This window comes from Crocodylus porosus, unplaced genomic scaffold, assembly GCF_001723895.1.
Source record: "Crocodylus porosus isolate Cpor-Errol unplaced genomic scaffold, CroPor_comp1, whole genome shotgun sequence".
Classification (NCBI taxonomy): domain Eukaryota; kingdom Metazoa; phylum Chordata; order Crocodylia; family Crocodylidae; genus Crocodylus; species Crocodylus porosus.
Window position 1 is genome coordinate 100,748,888 of NW_017728906.1, and position 27,789 is coordinate 100,776,676.

Genomic DNA, 27,789 nt, shown 5'->3' on the forward strand with positions numbered 1-27,789 from the left:
GGCTGTCTGTGATGTCAACTTTGTTGGCATCTGCTGTGTGGCACACAGGCTGCACCTAATAGTGATGAATGCCTTGGAGAGGGACAGGGCTTCTGGTGATGGTGCCACCACCACTACTACTACAAGCTAGTTGATTTTGAAATGAAGGAAGGTGGCAGGCTACTTCCACCGCAGCATCTAGGGTGGTAAGATGCTGAGGGAGAAACAGGCAGAGCTGAGCCCACAGCACAAACTCATGCAGGATGTGGAGACTCAGTGGAACTCCACATACCTGATGCTCAAAAGGTTGGTGGAGCAACAGAACATCATCTATGAGATGGCCTTGCTTGGGGAGATTGGGATCAGTGGCCCTCTGAACAGAGCTGAGTGGTGTACCATCTCCCAGATCCTGGTGATCCTCAAGCCCTTCCTCAAGGCCACCAAGACCCTTAATGCTAGCAATGTCTTCCTCAGCCAGGTGATCTTCCTAGTGAGGGAATTTGAGAACCAAATGCAGAAGTTCCAGGGGATCAATGGATGGGGCAGGCCACTGTCACCAGATGTGCAGGCACTGGTGAGGCGGCTGAAGGAGGGTATCAGGAGAGGGCAACACTTGTCCTGTCCACCGACCAGTGTTCCAAGTGAAAGGGTGTTCAGCATTGCTGGGGGATGTTGTAACACCCCACTGCACCTGCTTGGATACTGCTTTGGTGGAGCAGCTGGTGTTCCTAAAGGTGAACCTCCCACTGCTGGGGTTCCCCAAGCTCCACCGGCAGACAGACTAAGTGCCACCCTCCTCATTCCATCTGCACCAATTTCCTTTTTAGAGTTTTTTAAAAGCTGAGTAATGCCCTGCTCTCAGCTGGAGGGGGAATTAACTGCATCATCAGCCAGCAGGGGAAGAACATGTCCCTGCTGAGCTCATTTCCCTGCCAGGATGAACATGGAGGTACAGGATTGGGGTTATGACCACTAAAACTGTATCCTGCCAGGGTAGGGAGGCCTGGTGGGACTGCTGGTGGCGCGACAGCCCCATAAACGCCAGGACAATGATTCCGCGGTGAATGGCGGGTAGGAGGTGGCATAACCTCCAGCTCATGCACGCACACACAAAGTCCTGGCTGGGGAACGCCCTGTCATGTCTTTGACAGGCTTGACACTTTCTGGTTGCAATGCAGTTGTGAGGCTCCTGGTGAGCTCAGCTTAGCTGTCCGGGATGCCAGCTTTCAGGTTGGAAACCCCTTTGTCAGGCTGAGGAAGTACCTGCAGTTGGTCCTAGATGGAAGGAATAGTAAAGAAGCCAGAGGCTGGGCTGGCCTGGCCCGCAATACAGGCAAGAAAGCCAGTCAGTGAAAATGGAAATGGAGGCATCAGGTGGGGAGGGACAGGCTGGGGCGGGGGGTAGAGGTTAAAGGGGAAGGTAGCAGCGCAGGTAAAAGTGCAGAGGTGCCTGGGGTGCCAGATGTCCGGCAGGTCGCAGTGTGCCAGAATTCCACTGTGTATATTGAGTCCATGAGTTTCTGTACCTACAACCTAGGAGGCTGATGAAGTGCAGTTCATGGGCCCAGCTCTTAAAAGTGGTTTGCATTGTAATTTGTTCCCCCTCAGGATCAGGCCTGAGAGACTATAGGCAGAGTGTTTTTTTCCATGAGGAATATGTCCTCACAGGTAGTTGGGTTTTGTTGTCTGTGCTAGATTCTGGTGTGCAGTTTGTGGGGGTACTGGAGATAGTTGGCAGGTTTTGTGTTTTGAGCTGTAGGAAGTTGGCTTCTTCAATTCTTGTGATGAGGTTAGGTGCTTGTTTGAATGTACAAACCACTTTTCAGAGCTGGGCCTATGAACTGTACTTCATCAGCCTCCTAGGTAATAGGACTAACTGAAACAGATATTGTACCAGGGCCTGAGTTCTTTCCATGAAAGATACTGCTGAGTACAATCAAGACCCTAAAAAAGAACCATCCACTTTGAAAAATCACTAAAGTACAACTGGGAAATAATACAAAGAGGTGAGCTGAGTTTTTAACTGCTTCCATCTTGATAGTTTGTGCCAGGTATTTTGTCTAAGTTAAATAGTCAAGTTCCAAACAAAGCAGACCTGGTGAATGATGGCATTGAGGTTTAGGGCACTGATGCTGATGACTGCATTAAAAAAAAAGTATGATGAATGGTCCATACCTTACTCACAAAACTAATATTGGACATCAGTTTTTTTGCTGAAATCTTTGAATTCATTGCAGAGGTATTTTTCAAAAGAACCATATGTCAATTAGTAAAACAATGTAGGAACAAAAAGCAACAGAAGACATATTAATATAAAAGCAAGAAAATAAAAATGGCTGCAATTTCTTTCAGTGAGAGATTGTATGTTATGTTTCCTGCTATTACAAGTCATTAATCTTTCAGTTTTGCCTCTGAATAAGAGCTGGCAGATGTGTGAGCATATGGCTTCAAAGTTTGCACTCAGGTATAACAATGGGAACATGAAGTAAGTCAGTAACTGTAATTGTACCTATTAGAGGTTCTGTAGAATTCCGTGGATTTATAGTACCGGAGAGCAGAATTTGGCCTATGTACTGTGAGACCAGGGCCAGGTGCACAGCAAGATGGAGTTAGAAAGCCTATCTGCTGTTACACATTGGCTAAGTCTAGTACAGTTTCTAATTAGTATCCATAGGGCACATCTACATGAGATGCTACTGAGCAGTAGTGATGTAACTGCACTATAGCATTGCCAGGAACGAATCATGGTGTGATGCTATTGCACAATTGTAACGAGCTACTGTACAGAAGCTCATTGCTACTGCACAGTACCATCAGAAAAAAAAACCATATGGGGATGGTGCTGCACTGTAACTCCAGTTATTTCATAGTCATTTAGAACTTGCTTATGCAAGTACTAAATGGCTACGCAGTAACAACTGTGCAGTTCGCCAGTTCTGTAGACATGGCCATATAGAAGTAAGACACTCCCATAGTAATGAAAGGAAAGTTGAACATTGACCTCACCCTTCCTTTTCATTGATATTATAGCTGGCTAGGAAGGAATGTGAGCATGTTGTACCATCCTTAGCAATTGACTTATTCATTTCATGGTTACTTAGTTTCATAGTTAGTAGGGTTGGAAGGGACCTGAGCAGATCATCAAGTCTGACCCCCTGCCATGGCAGGAAAGAGTACTGGGGTCAAATGACCCCAGCAAGGTGATTGTCTAGCCTAATCTTAAAGACCCCCAGGGTAGGAGCACCACTTTGCTTGGAAGTTGGTTCCAGATCCTAGCTGCCCTGACCGTGAAGTAGCACCTCCTGATGTCTAATCTGAATTCACCCTTTGCCGGCTTGTTACCATTATTTCTAGTCACTCCTGGTAGTGCTTGAGGGAACAAGGACTCCCCTAGTGCCTGCTGGTCCCCTCTGACTAGTTTGTAACAGGCCACTAGATCCCCCCTCAGCCTTCTCTTGTGGAGGCTGAACAGGTTCAGGTCCCGTAGCCTCTCCTCGTAAGGCCTGCCCTGCTGTCCCCTGATCATGCGAGTGGCCCTCCTCTGGACCTTCTCCATGTTGTCCACATCCCTCTTGAAGTGAAGAGCCCAGAACTGGACACAGTACTCCAGCTGCGGCCTGACCAGTGTTGCATAGAAGGGGAGTATCATTCATTAAATATGTATAATGATGTTGGACTACCCTTTCAATACATACAGTTTTTTCTTTAGGCTTGAAACAGCCTTTTATGGAACAGGGTATTTCAGGATTTTTCCTTTGAGGGAAATTATTTTTTCCATATACAGTTTTTCTCAGAAATGGGATGCATCCTCTTAAATGCATTTTCTTTACTGCTATTCAACATCTCTTCTAACAATGTTCAATGAAATGTATACTGCCTGAGAGAGCACAGCTTGGTTCTTGGGCCAAAGTGGACAAAGGCAATGAAAGGAGTTTATGCTTGAATATAAATTTCATATTGATTTTATTTACCAAAATATAACAGAGAAAAATATCCCTTTCCTGAAAAATTATTATTATGTAGAGAAGGTTGATCTTCTACAGAAATCAATAGGAGTTCTGACATCTACTTCAGTGGGAGTGGGACTTAGCCTCTGTTCCCATTTATAACTGTAATGACTATTTGAATTAACATAGACTATATTTATTCAAAGCAAAATCATGAGGAAAAAGTTAGAGGTACAAAACCAACAGTCAGGATTAAACAAATATGTGTGTTCAGGATATAGTCCATATATGGAAACTTTTAAAATAATTGCATATTTTATCCTTTGAATACTTAAATTATTCATATTAAATAGTCCTTGATTAAGCAAAAATGCCATTATGGAAGTATATACTCTTGTGGTATAGGAAGAGCTGGAGTTACTTTTTTAAGTCAGTTTCACATCATTTAAGTTGTTATATTTTCCAAGATCTTATACTGACAAAGGCAGTGCTTAAGTTAAAGGGCTGTTAGTCTTGCCATTATAAATGGAGGTATTTAGGAGTGTATAAACCTGTTGTAAAAAATTCCTTCAGCTACAATACTGTCAATGAGTTTTGATTCCCTCCCATCCTGTTTTCCCCCTACTAAAGTACATTCGGAATACATTGGAGTGAGGCCACAATGTTAAGTATTTTCTAATCCTTTATTATGTCTCACAGTATAACTCAAAAATACTTTTTATCACTTGATTTTATTTACCAATTTGTTCTTTTAGTTCAATTTAATGCTCATGAAAGGGGCTAAACTGACAGTCCTGAAGAATGAAGTTTTCCATCTATTCACAGATCAATCCCTAATGATAATGAGGATGAGAAAAAGAGAGAAAAGTTATACTTTTCAATAGTTTTAAATGTGCAGGAACAGAGGAACTGAAAGAACTCCTTGGATTCTTGAGTTCAGTCCCCCCAATCTAAGATGTTATATATAAACCCCTTTCATAAATTTACCTTTTTCCCCACAAATAAAATTTGCACCTTGGTTCTGGAAGGCAGAATATAGAAAAATAGATTTTTCCAGAGTCATGACCACATACATGGCATAAAGTAAGTTTTCCTGGAAAAAAAAAAAGCGTCCAAGAAATGTGGTATCCCAGAAGACAACATTGGGTGAGGAAGCAAGAACTTCCTGTTGTGACAGGACAGCAACAAGGCTAGGCCCCATATCCTTGCAAGGGTGGTAGCAAGACTGCTATTTCTTTACTGTGAATAGTTCTTTCTTTAAGCTTCAGTATATAATATAAGGTTTTTCAATGCCAGAAGCCTTATCAAGATACTACAGATGGTGGGTTTGTCCATATGTGCTATTAGTGCACAGCAAAAAACTCTGGTGCATATCACATCAGAATTTATTGCTCCCAGGCACCGCATTTACACATTGAGCCAGGTCGGAGCAGCCTCAGCTGGCAGGGGGCAATAAGGGGTTAGCCTCCCAGCTTGGGGCTGCTCCCTCGGCTCAACGTGTTGCAGATGGGCTAGCTGGGGCACGAAGGACCTCCAGTGTGGAAGGCAACCCCCACACTGAAGCACCCTCATGCCCCAGCCAGCTGCAACAGCATGCCATCTACACATTTGGTGCTGAAGAGTAAAAAAACCTCCACACCAGGATAGTACTTGTATCTGCAAGTATTACCCTGCTGCAGGATTTATTAGTTTCCTGCAGTCTAATACTGCCTCATATGTAGACGCAAGATGTTTAATGCTGAGCTAATTAGTCTACAGCACAGTAACATTTCATGTAGATGTGCCCAGTATGCAGCAGCTCACTCATCCTGACCCAGCTTGGTGATTCATCAGCCAAAAGTTACTGCTTCACCAGCAGCTGGATACTAGACTCCATTTCTTCTCTTTGTAGACCCAGAGAAAAGTTGCAACCATCTTGGCAGCTCTAGGATCAGAAGGGGCCTGTGTATACATGCACCCAACTGTGCAGTTATTAGTAAGTACTTTAGCAAGTTCTAAAAGACTGTGCAGTAAATGCCGTTACTGCAGTCCCGACAGCCCATGAGAAAAGAGAGATGGAAGAACAGGGTCCAACAAAAATGGTTCTCCAATAAAGTATTAAAATAATGTACCTATGTGTGTGCGTGTAGATATAACATGCATTATTATTGCTAGCTTTTACAATGATTTATAATTACATTATTTCTAAAATAGGTTTTGAGAAAAATCAAGACACAAAGTAGTGATGTGGTATTAAAATGTCCCTATTATTCCTTTTGGATTAACTGGCATTGATTCTTTGAGAAAACTTCATCTTTACCAAACCTAAAGTAATAATACTTTCATACCACACATTTATACACTTAAGGCAGAATTCTATTTCACCTCGTCTCCCTCTACATGTTACAGGGATCACACAATTAACTAGTTAATTGTGCAATTATCTTAAGACCAGCTACACATGCAAAGTATTTATCACACAATAAAAACTCCGAACAGCTATAAAGTTAGACCTCAAAAAATATGTACTAATTTTATAGCTGGTTGCTATCAAGTTTTAAGTTGCACATGTAGCAGAGTCTTCCCTGTGGTTAAGACTCCCATCAGTTGACAAGACTCCCAGCCCAGGGATACACCTTGCCCACCCCTGGGTGTAGGGGATCATAGCTTCTGTGACCTTCAGGCCCAGGGGTTTTCATGCTTCTCTGTTCCTTGACCATGAAAGACTGAGGCTGCCATGACCCCCCAGCCTGGTTGTGTGTGGGGTGCCCCCAGGGCTGGGAACCCCTCAATTTAGTGGGCTGCAAGCAATGGGAGCTTACTTCTTGGCACTGCATTCCCCCTGAACTGGCAATAAGATGTGATAGGATCTAATGATCTAATGTGCAAACCCACAGTCATGCCTCCTGCCATGCATGTGTTTCATGGTAGGAGGCTCAATTGTATGGATTGTGCATTAGATCCCATTGCTCCTTTACCTGCATGTGTAGAGGGGGTTCTAGTTGACATCCAAAGTTCAGCATTTCACCAACTCTGAGTTACCTGACTGAAGTGTAGGGGTGATTACCCAGGCTGGCCACGGAAGTGATCTAATGCTAGGAATGGGAAAACAATTCTGTTTCCAGAGGGTAATCTTATTCCTCTCATCAGGGTACTTTTGCACCTAAGGGTATCATAGAAACTCATACCTATCCTCAAATAATTCAGTTAGTCCCAAACTGCACTTGACTTGTCCACTCAGTGGAATATAATTTGACCCTTAATTTCCTGCCCCCCCCCCACACAAATATATTAAAATATGTTGGAATTGTTTACTAAATTATTACCAACTATCCAGACAGTCAGTATGTGTGATCAATTTATATTTCATATTATGCAATCATTTTTAAAGCCCCTTTGAAAGCAGAAAGAAAAATAAACCTTCAAAACTAAACATACATGATATTATGAACCTGAATTTAATGCACAAAAGCACACAAAAATGTTAAGGCTAAATGTTGATCCCTCTTTCATCTTATTTTGACTAGATATTGCATAGCTCTCTCGTCTTCAAGTTACAATAGGGCACGTTAAAAATAATCCTTTCACCTTACTTCTGAATTTCTTCCTCATTATGAGCAGGAAACATTCAAATGGCTTTTGAGAAGCTTAATTTTATTACTGGCCATTTTCTATTTAATGATAAAAAATTAAGACCATGCAAAGAATATTGATTTAAAAATGGTTTTGTACAAGAATATTTCTTGCGTAATTTTTTGTAAAGAAAGAAAAAAATGCATTTCTACAAATATCTATAACAGGGAAAGTAAACTATACTACTTGGTATCAAGTAACCTAGACTATCAAGTATCAAATAATTAATTTAATAGAATTTGTCTCTTCCCTCCCCACAAATACATAATTCAAGCTGAAGCTCCTATTTCTACAGAGTTTAATATAGAAAACACCTTCTGAGTTAATGGTATAGAAATGCACATTAAATTAAGAAAACTTTATTACTTTATTTATTGAGCTTCCGTAAGAAGTCAAATGCTGGAATCTTAGTCAAAACTTTAAAACTAAAAAAAAACAAAACACTATTTTTGAAGCTGTCATATTGAACAGCTAGGGAAAAGAGCTAGAGAGTCTAGAATAATGAGAACAAGCCAAAAAGTGTGCAGATCAGTGAGATGGCTGCTGGCTTTGACTTGGAGGCAAAAGAATGAGAAATTATTAACCTGGAGCCTTGCCCTTAGTGGTGTAGAAAATGCCCCGTGGTGCTAGCTGTCCTTTTTCTCCAGTTACAATTAGGTTAAAGGAAAAGTGACTAAATTTCAAAAGGAGTGCTAGAGGAGTCTGTACATGCTTGGTGATTAGAAAGCCATTCTAGGAAGTCTGAGAAAATGAAGATTCAAGTCCTCTCTGAGTGAGTTGGGACAAAACCCTGCATCTCTGTCTTCTCAGGTAGTGTCCTAACTATTCAGCTACTGTTGATAAAGTACATCAGGGAGCCTTCCTTCCTATCCATTTAGTTTCTGAGACTTGCATTCAGGTATGTATGTACATTGTTCTCTACATTTGCAGGGTTATGCATCCAGGAATATAATTCCTGCTTGCACATAATCACCAAAAATGCCAGTTATGCAAGTAAAAATTGCCACTTGGATGACTAAAAGGAATTAGAATGCCACCCTCAGGAAGGATACAAATCATGGCAGTTCTGGCTCAAGTTGGAGCTTCTAGTTCTTCCCAGGGTGCCAGATTGCGTGCTGGACAGCATGGAGCTTAAAGCCCTGTGAGCCATTGGCTCCAGGCTTGGCTCAGCCCATGGCTCAAGACATTGCTTCCAGGATCCTAGGTCTGTGACAGCCCTCTTGAAAAGCAAGCTGGTAAAAAATCAGACAGGTTTCTAAAGATTCTGTTGAAAGATTTAACAAAACTAAAATATTCCCAAGAAATATTCCAGTATTACAAATGGGCATATGTAAGCACAATTTTTTTTAAATAGCCATAACATTTCTAAACAGCTCTACAGAATACAGTGGACTGGAAGACAATGAGTTTTGAGTTTTTAAAATCCTTATTTTTTTTTTCCTGCAGTGAAAATCCCTTCAAATCTCTTCAATATAGTCTTCAAACTGGATTGTACCATTTTTGGATAGAAATAGTCATCTCTCTTCCTGGTGCAGAAAATCTACAGGATACCTATAAATCTGTTCTAACAAAACAGTCATTGGAAGTTATATGGATTTTCCAAGGGTTTTGGTTTTTGGTGACATGGAAGTCTGATGGGAAAAAAGTGTTGTCAAAAAGTTTCCAGCCAGCTGTATCGGCGGACATGATAGCCTCAGAATATATAAGCACTACAAAAGTCATCTGGAGGAGGAGCTTTCCATAGAAGTGAACTTAAGTCAGCTCAAAAGTGGCAACTTTAGAATAGTTAAACTGTTCTTCACACAGAAAATTGAGCTTTGGAAAAGCTATGTTCAAAAGCTTTATCATTACTATATCTCTAAGCAAAGTGCATAACTTGAAATATATAATAAAGAGGTAATTTATATACATTGGCCCTAATGCTCTTCTGCTTTCCCCTAGCATAAATGCAAAGTGATTCTCTCAGCAAAAAATTTACTGGCATATAGCAAGTAAAAGCTAGAAAGCATGCAGGTTTTTTTCATATTTAGACCTATTCATTACTAAATACATAAAAATAAACTAAATAGTATGTGTGAAACTTCATAATTTTGTTTCCTAAAAATACTGTAGCACAACTTAAAATTTAAAACTGCATGAATCGCAGGCATCAGGAATTCTACAATAAGGGTAGAGGTTCACTGTGTTCTTTTCTGAATAGTTTGACTCTGTGGTCTAGAAAAGGATACCTATAGGTGGAAGATAGTCCTAGACCATGACTGTAATGGGAGCGGTCCTTAGTAAACATCTCTCAGTTCCAAGATAGGACATCAGGTATATATTACTGTGAAGACTTCCAGCCAGTGACTGGTTTTCTTTTTATGGGCAGTTGCCATTGGTTAAGTCCCACTTCTTATAAGCTTTGGTTTGGCTAACAAAAATCCAGAGTAAACCTTGAAATGATGGCTCTGGGGAACCAGTCATATTCTTGTTCTTTCCTGTTACCTAAGCTTCTCTCAGGACCAGCTGCCTTTACAGATAATTCATTTAAGTGAAAAACTAAATACATTTGTGACTGGTTTAATTCTTATCTCCATCCACAACTGCCGTAGTTACAAGTAGTTTCTGTGTAAAAATCATTTCCCAGCAAGTTAAATTCTATTTTTTACTCTCTCCATGCTAACTAGGTTTCATTTCCCCAATGCCTAAACTATCTTTTGCTTATTGCAAAAAAATCAAATTTATCTGAACCAACCAAGAAAGACTGCTTCCTCCATTAGTTTTTGCACAAAACCAGCACAAGTTACATTTTTTGGTATTGCTATGTATGATATACTTTGTGGATTAGTTTAATAAACATGTCTAATTTTTATTATGGTTTCACAATTTTAGACTCATGTTTTTCATATTTATACATTGAGCATCTAAGAATAAGTTAAATGGTATACAACTGAAAAGTAAAATTAGATTTTGAATGAAGAATACTAAAATATATTCAAGAGCCCATTTGAAATTTAGCAGGCGAAAACCATTGACAAGATACTTTCAAAACATATGCAGCCATCCCTATAACCTGACTTTCAGTATGTGATGGTAGATACCTCTCTGTATCCTTTTATAATGTCCCAAAGAGCTGTAAGTACCCCGACTTTCCCGCCTGCCACGTCTTGCATGTTATTATAATATATTCTGCTTTATGATGTCACTTGTCAGGAGGGTTGTTATATATATATTTGTTGTTTTATTTTGCTCTTTGGGTGTCTCTATTAGGAATCCCGCTTTGTAGAGGAAAACTTCACTCTATTATTCCCACACACTCGCCGATATATATATTCACAATCAGACGCAGATTAACACTTGCCTTTATCTTTATTCTTTATAACACTATACAAACTTTCGTTATCTTTAAACGGAAGTGGTCCTTTTTTTTTAACAATTATATCAATTTTGTAATTCTATCTACATACTGTTCTTATTGAACATTTATCAGTTTGGATGGACTGGACTTGGTGTTAATAAACAAAGTCCCTTTAACTCTGGTTTGTCTGTTTATTTCCTTTTTTTTTTTTTTTTTTAGAGCAGGCTTTTTTCTTCAAGCCTCGTTATTTCTCTCTCTTGACTTTTGCTATCCTGAGTGTGTACCTTTCATCTGGTGCGTGCCTGAAGCCTTGACTCCTTGTGGTCAGCACTCAGTTGTTACCACTAAGCTTTTTGTTTGTCAATTCACTCTTCTCTTTTTTGTTTGTTTGTTTACCTTTCAGCGGGCTGCCAGCCCTGTCTCCCGTGCCTCTTCAGGGATCTGCCCCTCTTTCTCAGAGCTCCGCTCCCTCCAGTGGCAAGAAAAATCCTGCAGTAAGTGTCTTATCTCCTGGAGATCTTCTTTCTCCCTCACTTTCTCCTTCAGACGCTCTTTCTTTCTTCTCCCTGTCTGAGACTCCCTTCTCTTCGTTCTTTTCTTTTCCCGGAGCTTCTATCCGAATATGGTATTAACTCAGGAAGCGGTGTTCTCCGGCTCTTTTTGTTGCCTCACTGTTTACTCTTTCATACAGTACAATAAGTGCAAATTGTTAGGAACATGCTATTTCACAACTATTTACTCTGATAGTCTAACTAAATCCATACCAGATGTCATTTTTGGAAATGCTTATTGAGATGGCTGTAGATGTCAGAAACAATTATTTTTCCATGTCCTTTTCGACAAAAGGTCTACTCGGAAATGGTTTATTTAAATAAATTCAACAGCTATATTCATTCATTTTAGTAGCAATACACTGCCTATGGAACATATTGTCATTTCATTATTGGCATTTCTCCACATTTTTCTTTATTTGACCATGGACTTGGTTTTCTTTGTTCTCAAATATAGTACTAAGAAAACTGTACAGCACTTGCTGTAAGTGTATAAACAAGGATAATTTTGACTATGACACCATAGGAAAGTTTAGCTATTTGTTCAGATTTGTTTTAGTCTATGCAATCTAAAAGACACCTCAAATTTTTTAAGAGTTACTCTTTGAAAGGTTTTTGAGCTTTTATCTGGGTTAGCAGTAAAGCTGAGCTTGACAAGCCAATGTGATTTCCTATGTAAAGGATGCCTATGTAAATACAAAACAATAAATGCTTTCAAAGACTGGCTTTCCTTCAACATTCTTGCAAACAAATAAAAAAATCGCACATCCTTCTTAGATGAAAATAAATAGAACAGGTTACATGTAACACCAGAGTGAATGTACCATTTGTATTCAAATGCTTAATTGCAAAATACTCTGCTTTGAAGTATTCATCTATTTTTAATTATGAGGGCAAATGACACTGGAAAAATAAAAAGATAGATATCTGTTACCAAGCAGAAAAATGACTAAAGGAAAGAGGATCTTTTTTTTCTTGTCTTTCATTTCAAGTTGTAATGTGTCTCAATCTTTGTAATCTGAACTATGTAGTCTTCATTGAACCAGTGTCATCAACAAAGAGAACTATTCTTTTTTATTGTTGGGATATAAAACTTAAGTTAATATATAAAATGTAAGGATCTCTAAAAAATAAAATGATAAGTTCTGTGATTTTTATGTGAGAAATTAACTTTACGATGGATTTGTATCAGAAAGCAGTAACTGGAGAGAATAGTCCCCTAAACACCTGAATATTGTGGGATATATTGTAATCCGGCTGTTATGTTTGTATAGCCACTGTCTTTTGGAGTGAATTAGAACTGCTCAGCTATTGATGCAGGCTGTATGCTAGCAGCATTAGAAAAGTTTTATTTATGTGTTACTACTGGTTTATTTGCGTGATTCTTTTGTAAGGTACTAAGGAGATATTGAGATAGATGTAAAAATCAAAACTCTCTATTAATATACTTCTGCATTTTTTTCTCAACTCATTCACCCCTCTACCATCCCTTGCTTCCCAGCCTACCTCTATTACTCTTTCATTTATTTTTATTTACTTTGTTTCAATATGATTCCTAAACAGAACTTTATATAGTTACTGTATTTTTATTTTCTGATTTGTGGCTCATCTATCAGATATACGGCTTATAAAATAAAGTTCTAATTAGAAAAATATGTACATAACATAATACTCTTCCAATTCATCTCAACTTTTCATGTGACTAACTGGTTCAAAGAGGCATAACCTTTAATAGGTGGCAGCATGTCAGCCATGGGTACATACAAGCGTTATGTTTAGATTGACCGAACCAGGGTTAAGTCAATCTAAATGCCCACTTGTGCAGGCATTCAGAGTGCCAAAAAGTGGCCCTAAGTTAGATCACCTCCTGAGGTGTTTAATATTTAAACCAATCTAAAATGGTTTAACCTAATCTAGCACATGCCTGTATATGTTCACTGCTCAGCCCTGGGGCTGGGGAAGTCCAGCCTCTCACCTTAGCCCTAGGGTTGTGCCATTCATATCCTCCTGGTTCTGGATATTTATTCTGTATGCTGCATAACATCATTGGCATCACATTCACTTTTTGTTTGAATAGTTTGGAATGTGTTAGTATTTTTTTTAATCTATTGTCTTTTCCATGTGTATAGGTCTTTCCAGAGTCAATGTTTGAGGGCAGATGTAGCCCCCAAAATTTAGTTGGATAAAAAGGCATAGTGTGAAGAAAAGTATGTATATAGACTTAATAGTTGGCATGAACTAGCTTTATTTTATAACATTTATTTATTCTTAGGAATACTTCTTTTCCATTATGGTTGTTACTTCCAGACACAAATTTGCATTTGCTCCACTAACTCCTTTTTACTTTAATTCCCAAGCTTTCCATAGCTGGTCATTGTGAAGAAGAACCAACGTTTACTAAGGGTAAGGCCAGCTTCCTGAAAAATAACGATAATGTAATCACTAATTTTTACTGTGAAGTGAATGGGCCAGCACAGACATACAGTCTAGTTACCCTACTAAACATGGGGCTTAGCTAGTGCTAAGCAGAGAAATGGTAGCTAAAGTTTTTCTTCCTCCTTTGGACATTTCAAAAGGAAAATGAAGCAGGGGGAGAAGCTTAAAAAGTAACTGTAGTTCTGTTTGTAGAATGTCTTTCATGGCCTGATTGGCAGAACAAGAGGAATACACATTGTCAGAATCCACATCCTGGAAAAATATAATATGAAATATATGCCTTGTCAAAGCTTTAAATGGAAATCACTTTCCTTACCATTTTGTCCCACCACGGGCACATTGGTTTGATAGCATAGTCATAAATGGTAAGCTGTAGGTCTGTATTTTTTAAGTAGAGAAAAGCATCAGATCTTGAGTTGAAGAGCTTATGAGTTGACTCATAAGTCTTGAGTTGAAGAAGAGACTCATAAGAATTTTATGGACTTTCCAAAAAATATTAGCAGAAAAGTATATCAAATTGGAAAAGTACCAGTGTTGAGCTAGTGCCTTTACAATAATTTAAAAATATAAAGTGGTCTTAGTAGGTTTAAATATTGCAAACCAAAAATCCCAATTCTCTCCCTTTTTCTGAAGTTAGCTATATGCCAAGTTTTACCGACGGGGGAAGTATTATGACTGCACATAAATTCTTTCAAATAAAACTTTGCAGTGGGAAATACTAACACGGATCCAAATAACAGGAGCATAATTCTGGCTTTCCTAATAAAATAATGAATATAATAAAAATGTCAGGGAAATAATTTTTCTTCCCACAGAGCACAACAAAAGACAATATCCTTTTTCGATTAAGCTGGTCAAAATTCTGAAATATTGCATCACAAAGTAAAAGGTAAAAGTCAAAGTTCAAAAAGAAGGGCAGGAGATATGAAATATAAGTAGTTGTGCAAATATAACTTAATTTATAGATTTGTCATTCATTATTAATATTCAGACTGTAAGTATTTTAAGACAAAATGAAGACTCTGGCTACAAAAGAATGATGACCACCTACAGCTAGCTAATAGAAAATGTTAGGCTTAGAGGTGTCTGAACTTCTGCTCACATCTTAGATATCTGTCTAAATATTGTACATTAGATTTCTCCAATGTTTCAGTATCTAAAGAACCAAGAACTCTCAGTACCATTTACTTTACAAATGTACAGCATCCAATGTTCGTGTTTGAATGTGGGGAAATTATGTCGCCCACTGTTCGGCCAATAGCCTAGTTATTCAAGCACTCAGGCAGGACCTCTGGGACTGAGACATTTTACCTGACTAGGTGGTAGGTCTGGACTGTTTTTGAGTGAGTGCATCTACACGTGCATTAATGATTCTTTGCCTCTGCACATTAAGTTTAGTACCTCTAATATGAGGTACTACATACTAGGGCTGTGCAAAATTTCAGCAGCTGTTTCATTTTGGAGGTGTTCCAAGCCATTTTGGTGCCTGAAACACTGAATCCAAATCAAAATGGAAGGCTCAGAAATATCTCCAAAATGAAATGAGGCATCCAAAATGTTTCAGAAATGTTTTAGAGATGTTTCGTAAAATTTCAGAGTTTTGCAGCTGGACTTGCAGGGAAACAGCCATACACTGCTACCCTGCCACGTGACTCAGATCCGCAGGGAGCAGAGATCTGCACCAGAGGTACCTTCACCACCACTGCCTGCCCCCTACTGTACCAGCAATGTGGGGCTACATGGGGCAGGCAGCAGTGGCAAGAAGACCCCTGCATGGATCTCTGCTCCCTGAGGAGCCAAGTCATGCAGCAAGGCAGTGCTGCTCCCTTCCAGGTGACCTGGCTCCACATGGAGCAGAGATCTAGGACTGCATGGGGTGGGCAGTGGTGGGAAAGAAATCCTAGTGTGGATCTCAGGTCTCTGTGGAACCAACTCATATGGCAGGGCAGTACTAGTCTCTGCCACACAACCTGGCACTGCAGGAAACAGAGATCCAGGACTGCATGGGGTGGGCAGTAGCAGGGAGGAGATCTCCAGCATGGATCTCTTCTCACTGCAGAGCCAGGTCACATGGCAGGGTGGTGCTGGTCCCTGGCAGGCAAACTAGCCCTGCAGGAAACAGATCTTGGGCCACATGGGGTGGTGTGGATCTCTGCTCCCTGTGGAGCCAGGTCATGTTGCAGGACAGTGCTGGTTGCTGGAAAGCAATGAGGCTCGACAGGGAGCAGAGATCCAGGGTAGTGCATGGCAGGCAGCGATGGTGGGGAGACGTCGGTGAGGATCTCTGCTCTCTGCAGAGCCAGGTTGCATGGCAGGGCAGTGCTGATCAGTGCCACAACCTGGCTTCACAGGGAACAGGGATCAGGGGCTACATGGGAAGGGCAGCAGCAGTGAGGAGACTCCTGGTGTGGCTCTCTGCACCCTGAAGAGCCAGGTCTTGCAGCAGGACAGTTCTGGTCCCTGTCACATGACCTGGCTCTGCAGAGATCAGCGATCCATGCAGGGGTTTCTTTGCCTGCACAGAAGGCAGTGGCCCCCCTCCTCCCCCAGATGAGCCACCCACGGCCCTGTCCTGCTCCCTGCTAGGGCCCTGCAGCCCCTGACTCCAAACCCCACCTGGCTGGGCTTCAAAACAGATTCAGAGGAGATACAGCCAAAATGAAACAGGACAGTGATCCGAAACATTGAAATGAATCACTGTCCTCTGAAATGGCTGAATCCAAAACCAAATTGAAACATAGCCATTTCGCACAACCCTACATACAGACACTAGTGTATACATACAAACACTAACGTGCATGGTCATTTGTCATTCTTAATGGGTGTGTCCATATATGTGCTGGACTGCACAGTTGTTACTGCTCAGTCATTTGGCAAATACTAAATGCGTAAGCAAGTACTAAACAACTGTGCAGTAACCGCTGTTACTGCTCAGTCCCAGTGCTGAACAGGTTGCTTCTGATGCTACTGCACAGTAGCATCAACATCAGGGTTCATGCCTGCTGATGATACAGCTATGTAGCATCTTTTGTAGATGCGTTCAATGCAGAGTAAACTAATTCTACTGCATATTAGTACATTAGCATGGTTTTTGCTCTGATGCATTGATATGCAGTATAATCAATCTACTGTGCATTAATGTCTTGTGTAGATACACCCAGTATGCCTAATAGCCTATGCTAAGTCATGTAGGCATTTTCAAAACAAAATGGAGACACCTAATGAAGATAGGTGCTTTAGTGGGTTGGTAATTGATCATAGAATCATAGAATCAATGAGTGGGAAGGGACCTAGACAGATCATCTAGTCTGACCCTCTGCCATGGGCAGGAAGGAGCACTGGGGGTGGCAGGGGTCATAAGACCCCAGCCAGGTGCCTGTCCAGTCTCCTCTTGAAGATCTCCAGGGAAGGTGAGAGCACCACCTCTCTGGGAAGCCTATTCCAGGCTCTGGCCACCCTTACCGTGAAGTAGTTCTTTCTACTATCTAACCTAAACCTGAGGTTTATCCTCCCTCAGCTTGTGGCCTTTATTCCTGGTGACCTGGTAATGTAATAGGTTTGATGAAGTGGTATCACTTTCAGATGTCTTTTTATGATTTAAGAGTCTACGTTTTTATTAAGTCCTGGTTAGGAACATGCAAAGCTGATTTGAATCAGGACCTAAAGACGCTGTGGATTTAGCCACTAAAACCTTGCCAATTATTTCCTGCTGTAAGTAAGATAATCATTTTATACCAGTGTAAATGAAACATATTTGTTCTTTTATATTGGATAATATGCTAGATCCAAGTGCTAAGCCTGCAGGCACCCGCAGGAGAGTAATAGAGGCTAATAACCCTAATAATAACAATTCTACTTCCTTTGGTGTCTAACTGAAGTCTAGGGCAACAGCTTTATCAAATTAAATTCTGCAGAATTTCTCCTTTGTTACCTTTACCCAGACCCTGATCCAGGCATTTTTATATGACACTTCTTGCACATTCTCCTAATACATGTGCAAAGTGGTAATGCCACTGATACAGTCCCCTGTATCTCTGGAATTTCTCTTGAGGAATTGTACCATCCATTCATAAGAGTGCCCACAAAAATAGCTGAGCCCTTAGGAGAACAGTAGCACCCAGAGTGGAAAAGCTGAAATAATGTAATAGGTTTTTTGTATTTTCCTAACAAATGATGAATTGGTTCTGGAATAGATTAGCAGAGAAAATAATACAGAACCAAAAGCATGCATTCTCTGTTCAATTCTACAAGCTATAGGACTTTCTTATAAGGGGCAAATGTAATTTTGATCTTGTGACCTATCATCAAATCAAGCTAGTTATACAAATATAAAAGGCTATTAATTACCATGATGCTTATGATATATTTTATGTATGCATGTGAATTTTACATCATCTCTCTTTATATTATAATTTATAGCATAGATAGCAGGAGAAAAGAAAAGAGAGCTGTGGAGATGTCTTCTCCATCTTTATCCTTCTCTAGGACTTACTAAAAACAGTCCTTTCTTTAAAAAAACACCAACATACATCAGGGGCCTTCCCTAACCTACTTTAAGCCTTCTTAGATAAGCACCTTACAAGATTCCATTCCCACCCCACTGTCTACTGGGATCAAACTAGCTCTGACCAACTTCCCCCATTGGGTGCCATTTATCCCATCCTTTATAGATGAATTTCCTAACCGTTAGAGGAAAGGTGCTTGGGGTCCTCCTGCATTTCTCACTATGCTAATCATAAAGTAGCTAATGCTTTTATATTCTGGACAAATTTCCTAGAGGGATCCATTTATACTTTTGGCCATGATACCTCTAAGAATTAGAATTCCCAGAAGGCATCCCAAAGATCCAGGATGTGGAGCAGAAATGTGTCAGACTCATGTGTGCTTTTAAAAGGAGAGTGCATCTTATGAAATCTCCCTTGTTATATGGGGATAAGAAAGATTATCACCATTTGTTATTCTGCCTATTTCAGTTTTGTGTCTTCCGTCCCTTGTTTCCCAGTAATGTAACACATGTGACACAGAGCACTTAAATCTTCCTTCTGCCTGCTGCCCAACTGGTTATAGGAGCATCGCTTAGACTGCTACTCACAGAAGCCCTGCACTGGAGCATGTAATGTTAATAATAATAATGTTAATAATTATTATTTTTCATATTTTTCTCCAATGTTTAAACACCATTAATAGGAGATCAAAACAGTTAGAACACAAGGTGTCGCTGGATTTTTACAAATAAACAATGACTTTTTTATGTGGAATCATTGCCTTGAACAAAGATACCAACTGCTGTTTTAATACATATAAAAAAATAAAAAATTAAAAAATTAAAAGGAAAATAACATTCTTCCTATAGAGTAAATATATTTTTTAAGACGTTCACGCCCCATCTAGTGTGGCATGAACCAATGGCTAATATAGAAGAATAATAAGAGGTATGCATACCACAAACATAAAAACAAAAAAAAACAGCACTGTACTTTAAACTCCATGTGCCCCCGCACAGTACCCCACTCATGCCAAGATGAGGAACCACATTAGTTTGACCCAGCTCTCGGCAATGCCTGGATAGACCGGGTGCTTCACTGGGGCTAATTTGGTGCTTTTATCTAACAGCTGATTGAATTAGCTTTAGATTAAAGCTCTAAAAAGTCCCACTGAAGTATGCAGTCTATACAGACACTGAAGAGCTGGATCAAACATGCTTTCTTTTCTTGTTTTTTATTCCTATGTCTGTCGGCAAAGAGACAAATGTTGCATTTTGTTAAACAATTTATTCAGTAAATGACATTTCCCCCCTACTATCTCCTCTGTAAATATATACTTGCTAAAGCTTGAGGATTATATAAATCTATGTAATATATAGATCTAATTTATATATATAACATAGAAACAGGAAATGGGACTAGCTGGGAGTATGTTGGATGTCTTCCAGTTTGTAATGTATTGGTTACATAATTATGTGGTAGCCTGGGAGAGAGCTTTGATCAAGCTTTCCTTTCTATCTCCCTTCGATTCTTTTCCTTTTTTAATCATGCATGCCAAACTACATACAATTTAGAACTGGAACTGATAGTGTGTAATTTGTATAACTTTACAATCTAACTAGGTAAATAAATATTACATTGATATAGCATACTCACTGTGTTCTGATGGGTCCCACTGATATCAAGAAAAAGAAAGTTTTCACAGATGTTATAAATGTGCATTGGTTTTTGTCTTTATTTTTTCTGCACAGCTATGAAAATGAGCTTTAAAAATCTGTGAAGACTAGTAATCTACCACATTTATAATGACAAACTAAAAAGTAAAATATTTAATGAAATACTAAAATATATTTAAGATTTTTTAAAATTAAAACATTAATCTGAACAATATTAGCATTTAAAGCTTGAATTCAGAATGCAGAGATAAACATATCCTGTGAAACATGGCTGTGCTATGATTTGAAACACATCCAGTTTATTTATAGTTATCATTTAGACTAGTAGCATGCTGAGTTTACTAGGAAGAGTGATGTTCTGTTTTAATGTAGACTACCACCTTTAAACAAGAAACAAGATCTGATATACAGCAGTGCACATCCTTTATGTTACCTACCAGTATAGATAGATTAACTTAACCTACTGAAAGCGTGAATCATGAATAATTCTCCTTGTAATGGCTCCCAAACCAAACCACAGAAATGAGAAAATGCAACACTGTCTAAATGTTAAATACACAGCTGCCTGGAGAAAGATATATTTCTTGTTATTTCTCTTCATTCCAGGGGGAGAAACACACAATACATCTTTAACAAAATTTTCAACATGCAAAAATATGGTATCTAAATAAATAAATAAATACATAAAAAGAGATTCAGATTCTCTAAGGATTCAGTTGTGTCTTTGTGTTAAGGAGATGTTACCATAGGCAAAAATTTCAGCTTGCCAAACTGATCTCGCAAGAAATATCTCAACCTTGAATCTTCAGCCAAAACAATCCTTGGCAAAGGAAACCTGTTTTTCATTCTATCATTATTTTGCAACTTGCATTCATGCATATATATTTATTCCCTAGTCTATACTGATCTTTTGCTGTAGAACAGGGGTTGTCAACAAGGTGTACATGTACCTTCAAGGGAATAGGAGGGGTGAGCTGGGTACAATCGGGCCCACATGACACATTGTGGTGTCTCCCTGTCCCCCATCCCAACTCATTCTTCTGATTGGCCACCAGGCTGCCACCTTCAGCCAATAGCTGGTGGTGGGTGGCAGTGATGGCTGCCATGTGCGAGCTCTCCCCTCCATTCATCCCTCCCTTCCAGCTTCGCCTCTACATGTACCCCGGAACGGAATGGGGGTGCGCCACCCCGGATCTTCACACTGGGCAGCATGCACAGGGTTGGCTTTGGCCAGAGCTGCACCAAACTGTTCCCAGCAGGGTGCTGTGCTTGGGGAAGGGGGCATCGGTACTGGAAGTGGGGATGGAGGAGCTACAGCAAATTCTGGGATGACTGTAGGCACTCTGATAGCCCTGTTCCCAATGCTGCCACTGTCACCTGCCCTGAGCACAGTCCAGCTCAACCCCTGCTAGGAAGAGCCCAGTGCTGCCTCAGCCCCAGCCTGCCCTGCACCATGCTGTACGCAGATTTAGGTCACGCGGCCCCCATTCCCTCCCAGAGTGCATGTGGCTCAGCCCTTGGCTCTGCCAGGTTGTGCAGCGCCTGCCTCTACCCCATCCCACTCCCTCCCTCACTGCAGGGGCCTACAGGAGTGACGTTATGGAAGGGACTGCAGCTACACTAAAATTCACCATAGCCCCCCCAAACCTACCTCCCAGTGCCACCACCTGCCTCCAGTGCAGCCCAGCCCAGTCTGCTGGGAAGAGCCTGGTGCCACCCCAGCCACAGCTGACCCCAACTCATGCAGATCCAGGGGCACATGCCTCCCATGCCCTCCCGGGGGTAGGCATAGTGGCAGGAGCCACTCCCCTCACCTCCCCACATGGCTCAGTCTGGCTCCCTGCCTTGGCTGGACACTCCCTCCCCCACCACTGGGGCAGCCCAGTACACCCCACCCTGTGCACAGATCCCGGGGCATACACCCCACATGCCCTCCTGAGGTGCACGTAGTGGCAGGAACTGCTCCCCTCCCCTGCCACCTGGACAAGCTGCTTTTGGCTCCATCCTGTACCCCATCTCAGCTGTGCAGTGCGTACCCCAGCCCCATTCCCTCCTGCACCACGGGGGCCTCAATCTGCCCCCTCTCCCCACTTCCTTGAAAAAAAGAAAAAAATAGAAGGGGGTACAAAAGCTGAAACTTTGAGTCAGAAAGGGTACACCTATTAAAAAAAATTGAAAACCCTTGCTTTAGAACATGAAGAAGTAAAGCTCTGGTACATTCCAGAAAGCAACAGATAAGCATAAGAAAATAGAGATGTATTTTTATCTGTTTATTTGATTTCTCCTCCTTTCTCTAAACATTAATATGACAAAATCTCTTGCTACTATCCTTTTCATTGTTTATAATTCAAAGAAAAAATGATGTTGTCTGTACTAAAGAAATATGAAACTATGTTTGTATCTTTGTGTTTCATTGTTACAGAAGACATCATACATTTTCAAAAGAAAAATCACAATTAAAATTCTATAATGAGTGTACATCTTGGTAATTTGTAATAAAAAATCCTTATGCGTATTATAATTATCAAAAAATCAACCATTAAAAACTCTGGCCCTCAAAAATACACAGCTTAAAATACCTGTCGAGAATGGGGCTTATTAGGCTTTTCCACCAACCTCCATGGAACAAACATGCATACTACCTCTAAAATCATGTAGACCATATCCAGATGTGCAGGCAGAAGTACTCTGTGGCATGCCAAACCTCTTTGTGACATCCCAAACCACATGCCCAGAACATTAAAATACATGGAAAATAGTCTCACTTCCTGTTTCTATGTAGCAAAAAAAATAATGGCACAAAAAAGTGGTATGGTGCATGTAAGAGGAGTGTGCACCAGCAGACAAAGAGGTTTTGTCCTTCTGGGAGAGACTCTGGCTGCTGGCCAGAGCATATCTATTCCTTCAGTTGTCCCTAGGCTCCTCCAGCATGCCAGGAGCTGGAGGAGCAGGGAAAGGCCTACATTTAAGTTCCATAATTCCATGGGCAAACCCCAACCCTACCTAGAAATAGCTGATGACAGCAATTAGGAGATGGGTATTGGACTGAGAAATTTCTTTCCTTTATTTATTTTTTTTAAATCAACATGAAAAAAAATCTGTTTTGTATTTTTTTTTATCCTTTCTTTTCCGTCAGACATTTTGGACCCTTTGAATGTGAGCATGAACCTGAAAAAACATTTTTAGCATTCTTAGTATACAAATAAGTATATTGCCAAATACATCTGGGCACACATTTCTAGTGGATAGCAATCAGTGGTAGGGAGTAGTGAGATTGATAAGAACCATGTTAATTGCAGTGTCCTTGCTGTTATCTCAGAGTATGTATTTTACTTTAAAATGCCATGCCCAAAATCATATTTCTTTAAGTATGTAATTGGGTTTTATTTGAGCAATTATGTACATTTGCAATCCTATTCCACATGCAACGTGGTTATACAAGTGGCCATGCAGCTACTAGGCATGCTCTGTAGGGAGCAGCAGGGAAGGGTTCTTTAAGTGCCATTTATTCTGTTGCTATTTTAGCTGAGATATGAACTTAATTGCTTTGGATTATATTTCTTCATTCTGCAATAATATTTCATGAGATTGTAGACAAATCAGAATATATTTTCTTATTTTACTATTTGCTAAAAGAAATTGAAACAATGAACTTTAACACATTCCCTTATATTTGTCAGTGTTGGTATCCTATTTGACCTTTCAGTTCAAATCAAAATAGTTGGCTGTTCAAAGAGCTTTAAACAAGGATTTTGAAAGTCTTAGCTGTTTCCCCAAATGGCAAAACAGATTCCCTCAAAATCAATTATGTTGCCCTTAGAAAATGTCATATAAACCTTTTGCAGAATTCAATTTTTCAAGTTCTCCAAGACAATAGCATTGATATTGAGTCATTAAAAAGCCACATTCTCTTCTCACTTCTTTCTCTTTAGATAGTTTACAGAGATTTTTATTGGTTGTACTTGTTTTCTTTCTTCATGCCACCATGGAGGTTATGTGAAAACAACATTTGAAACTTCCAAAAATGTTCTAGAGCAGAGATGCACAAAAGTTCATAAGCAAACTACTGTTTAATTTAAATATTTCTTAGTATGTTACCTATTTTCTTCCTCCCCATTTCTCACACTGTCTTCCATGTATGGGCGCATGTAGTTCCTAAGATTACTGAAACCTTTGGCATACTAATGCATTACCTGTATATGGAGCAGTGTTAGTTGTAGCTTAGTAGATGAAAAAAGGAGTGTGGGAGCTTACAGAGGGAGTTTCCCCACTGTATTTAGATCATTCCAATGTCTGTGGGATTTTTTAAGTGAAAGTTAGGGAGCTCTTTTCAGAGGAGGCCCCTGACTTCACATGCTGCTCCCACCTTTATTTTTCAGGGAATATTGCCTGCCTGTTCCTTCCAGTGACAGCCAGATAGTGAAGCACATTTACTGCAACAGGTGGTCATTAATGGAGTACATAGGAAACTAGGAAATAGAGCTGCAGGAGAAGGTGAGTCACTGAATAACATCTGCAAACATGAGGAATTAATTGGTACAATGAGACCTCTAAGATCATGGCAAATATCTACTAAAAGAAAGATACCAAGAAAAGAGGGAAAACTGGAGTTAAGAAGAAAGCTGGCAGCTGGTCACCTCTCATAGTACTTTTTGCCTTCTCCATCAGCTTGACACTGAGAGGGAACACTAAGCAGAAAGGCCTAAAATCAGAAAAAGACCCAACCCACTGATGAAAGAGCCAGAGCCATGTACCCAAAGTTTAGGAAGTTCAAAACCATTGCTCCCAAAAGGAAATGAAGGCTGGTGCTGGTTCTCTCTTTGCCTAATTTTCTGGAGGGCACAAGCATTTATAAACCAGACTGATATGTAGTTTTAGGAGGTTTGCTGCTTTCTGGAAGCCTGAAACAGATGCTACAGAAAGTTTGCAGAGACTTATCTGGCCCTCTAATTAATACCGTATAGGAGTACTAATAATACAATTAATGAACAGACTAAAAATGACTACAGGTTTCTGTACACAAGAATAAAAAATACAGGTATTCATTTGTTTTTATTTACTCTTCTGATAGGCTGTGCAGATGACAGCCCCTGCAGGGTTTTAGCTTTTTGGCTGTGGTGTCATAATTCTTAAAGAGGCATGATGACGTCATGGGTTCCACTCAAAGAGGTAGACAAAAATCTGTCCACATATATTCTCTAAACTAGTGAAGAGAATTTCAAGCACTGTTTGGTGTGGAATAGATACAAAAACCCACAGGAAAGTAAGTCCAAGTCCAAGATGATCTGAATACATACATAGGGAGAAGCAGCAATAAGGAGAACCTGTGAGGTTGTAAGGGAAAATTAGCAAGACAATCATATAGTCATCTCAGTTCCATATAAACTAATCAAGAAGTATGGGGAATAAACTGGAAGTACTGCAAATCCTCATACAAACAAAGTTATGAGCTAGTGGAATAATTTGCACTTGGTTCACATGACTGGAATACTGACATGAATAAGTATACATTATTTACGAAAGACAGAGATAAAAAGGGGGAAAAGGGATAAAAGGAGAAGGCGTCGCCGTGGATATTAAAAACACATGTACCTGTTTGGAAATCCAGACATGTTGAAAGTCTTTAAGTTAAGATAAAAGAAGAAAAAGGCAAGAAACTTGTCATGCTGAGTGTCTACTATAGGACACCAAACTGAAGTGCAGTGGTGGAGGAGCTTTTTTTTCTTTAATTACAGAATGGAAGCATCCAAATCATAGAAGCATGTGATTATGAGGGCCTTCCATTAATGTGATATCTGCTGAGATAGTAACATACCAGCATGCAGACAGACAACAAGTTGCTAGATTGTGTTATGGAAAACGTTTTGTACAGCAAGATAAAGTGTAACCGCAGCCGAATGAATAGTAAGTGATGGATGAAGTGTGAAGAAGTCATCATAGGGCGGTGCAGGGGGAGGATCTTCTCTGGTATTCTGCCTACTAATAAGAAGTTGGTTAAGAATATGGCTAGCACGCTGGATGTCAGTAATCCTGAATTTTTTAAGTTTGTGGAGGACAACAGATTAGAGCCCACCTGCATTCAGAAAAGCCCAATTTAATAAAACAAGAGGTCTGGTAGGCATAATCCCACAGGAGCCAATTCTAATGGAAGAAAAGGTGCCCAGAAGAGTTCTTTTAAAAAAGGACAATACAGACATAAAACATGCAAAGGTAGGACAGGATACGTGGCAAGAGATCTGCTTAGCTAAATTATGAACATTTTCATGATTTGAAACTTATAAATGAATATTTGAAAAAGTGGAATCTTGGTCATATTTGTGAGCATGAGCATAAAAGCATAAAATGGCATTAGAGACCAAGCAATTAAAGCCAGGGCATAAACTGAGGCACAATTAGCAAGAGATATTAAATACAACAACAAAATATATGTATGTACATTATAAATAAGCAGAAGACCAAGGGAAGTGAAAGTCTCTTACGAAAGGGGATGAGAAGCAAACAATTGATAAAAAGAGAAGGCAGAGGAGTGGATTCATAGGTGAAGTCTAGTGGGTGCAGGTGAACGGGTGAAGCGGACAGCTGTGGGGAGTTTTGTGTTGGAGTATGATGTGGTACTGCTGATGGAACTGGACAGAGTGGGGCAAAATGGTCACCTGGAGGTGACAGGCTGGAATTTGGATCATTAAGTCCAGCAGCCAGTTTTCCATTAAAATTCCAGTTACAGCCTGATCCTTTTTTCTGCTGTTCTAACCCCATGTCTTCTCCTACCCCTTCATGCTGACTCTGAGGTTGTTACATCTGACCAGTTTCCATAGGAACTCAGCTTCCCTCCCAGTATCTTCAGTAAGGTCACTGCCTCACACCTGACTCAGAATGACTGCATAGACTGCTTTATTGAAAATTGAATTTCCAGTTTTCCAGTGTTTACCAAAATCAGTGTTTTTCACTTTGGTATCTGAAATACAATTACAACAGAACGTAGAAACTAGTTTCACTTAGCCAGTAGTAGCCCAATTTACATGGGATATAATTGGAGTGAACATTTAATATGTAACCAGAAGTCTCCTCCTAGTGAGGAGGTAGAGCATTTTTAGATAGCTAGATTGTTGGATGTGAAGGGGAAAATATCAAGTATAGAATCTACTGATATTTGTTATTTCAACACTGCTTGCTTTAGTGCCATATTTATTTTTACTGAAAGGAGGAAAGGAGTCAGCATAGATTAACTGTGGAAACACCATTAACACTATGGGGATTAGAGAACCTGATGGTGTTGAACATAAAAAAAAACCTAAGGTTCTCCACCTTGGGAGAAAAAATCTGCAGCATCTTTCTGACTAGCACTACAGAAGACTTGGGGGTCATCACTGACCACAAGATGAACATGAGCCTGCAATGTGATGCTGCGCCTAGTAAAGTGACTAAAATGCTGGCTTGCATCCATAGATGCTTCTCAAGTAAATCCTGGGGCATCATTCTGCCATTGTACTCAGCCTTAGTGAGGCTGCAGCTGCAGTACTGTGTCCAGTTTTGGGCCCCACAATTCAAAAAGAATGTGGAGAAGCTTGAGAGAGTCCAGAGAAGAGCCATGCGCATGAACAGAGGTCAGGAAAACAGACCTTACGACGACAGGCTGAAAGCCATGGCCCTGGAAAAGCACAGGTTCAGGGGTGATCCAATGGCCACCTATAAGTTTATCAGGGGTGACCACCAGTTTCTGGGGGAACGTTTGTTCACCAGAGTGCCCCAAGGGATGATGAGGTCGAA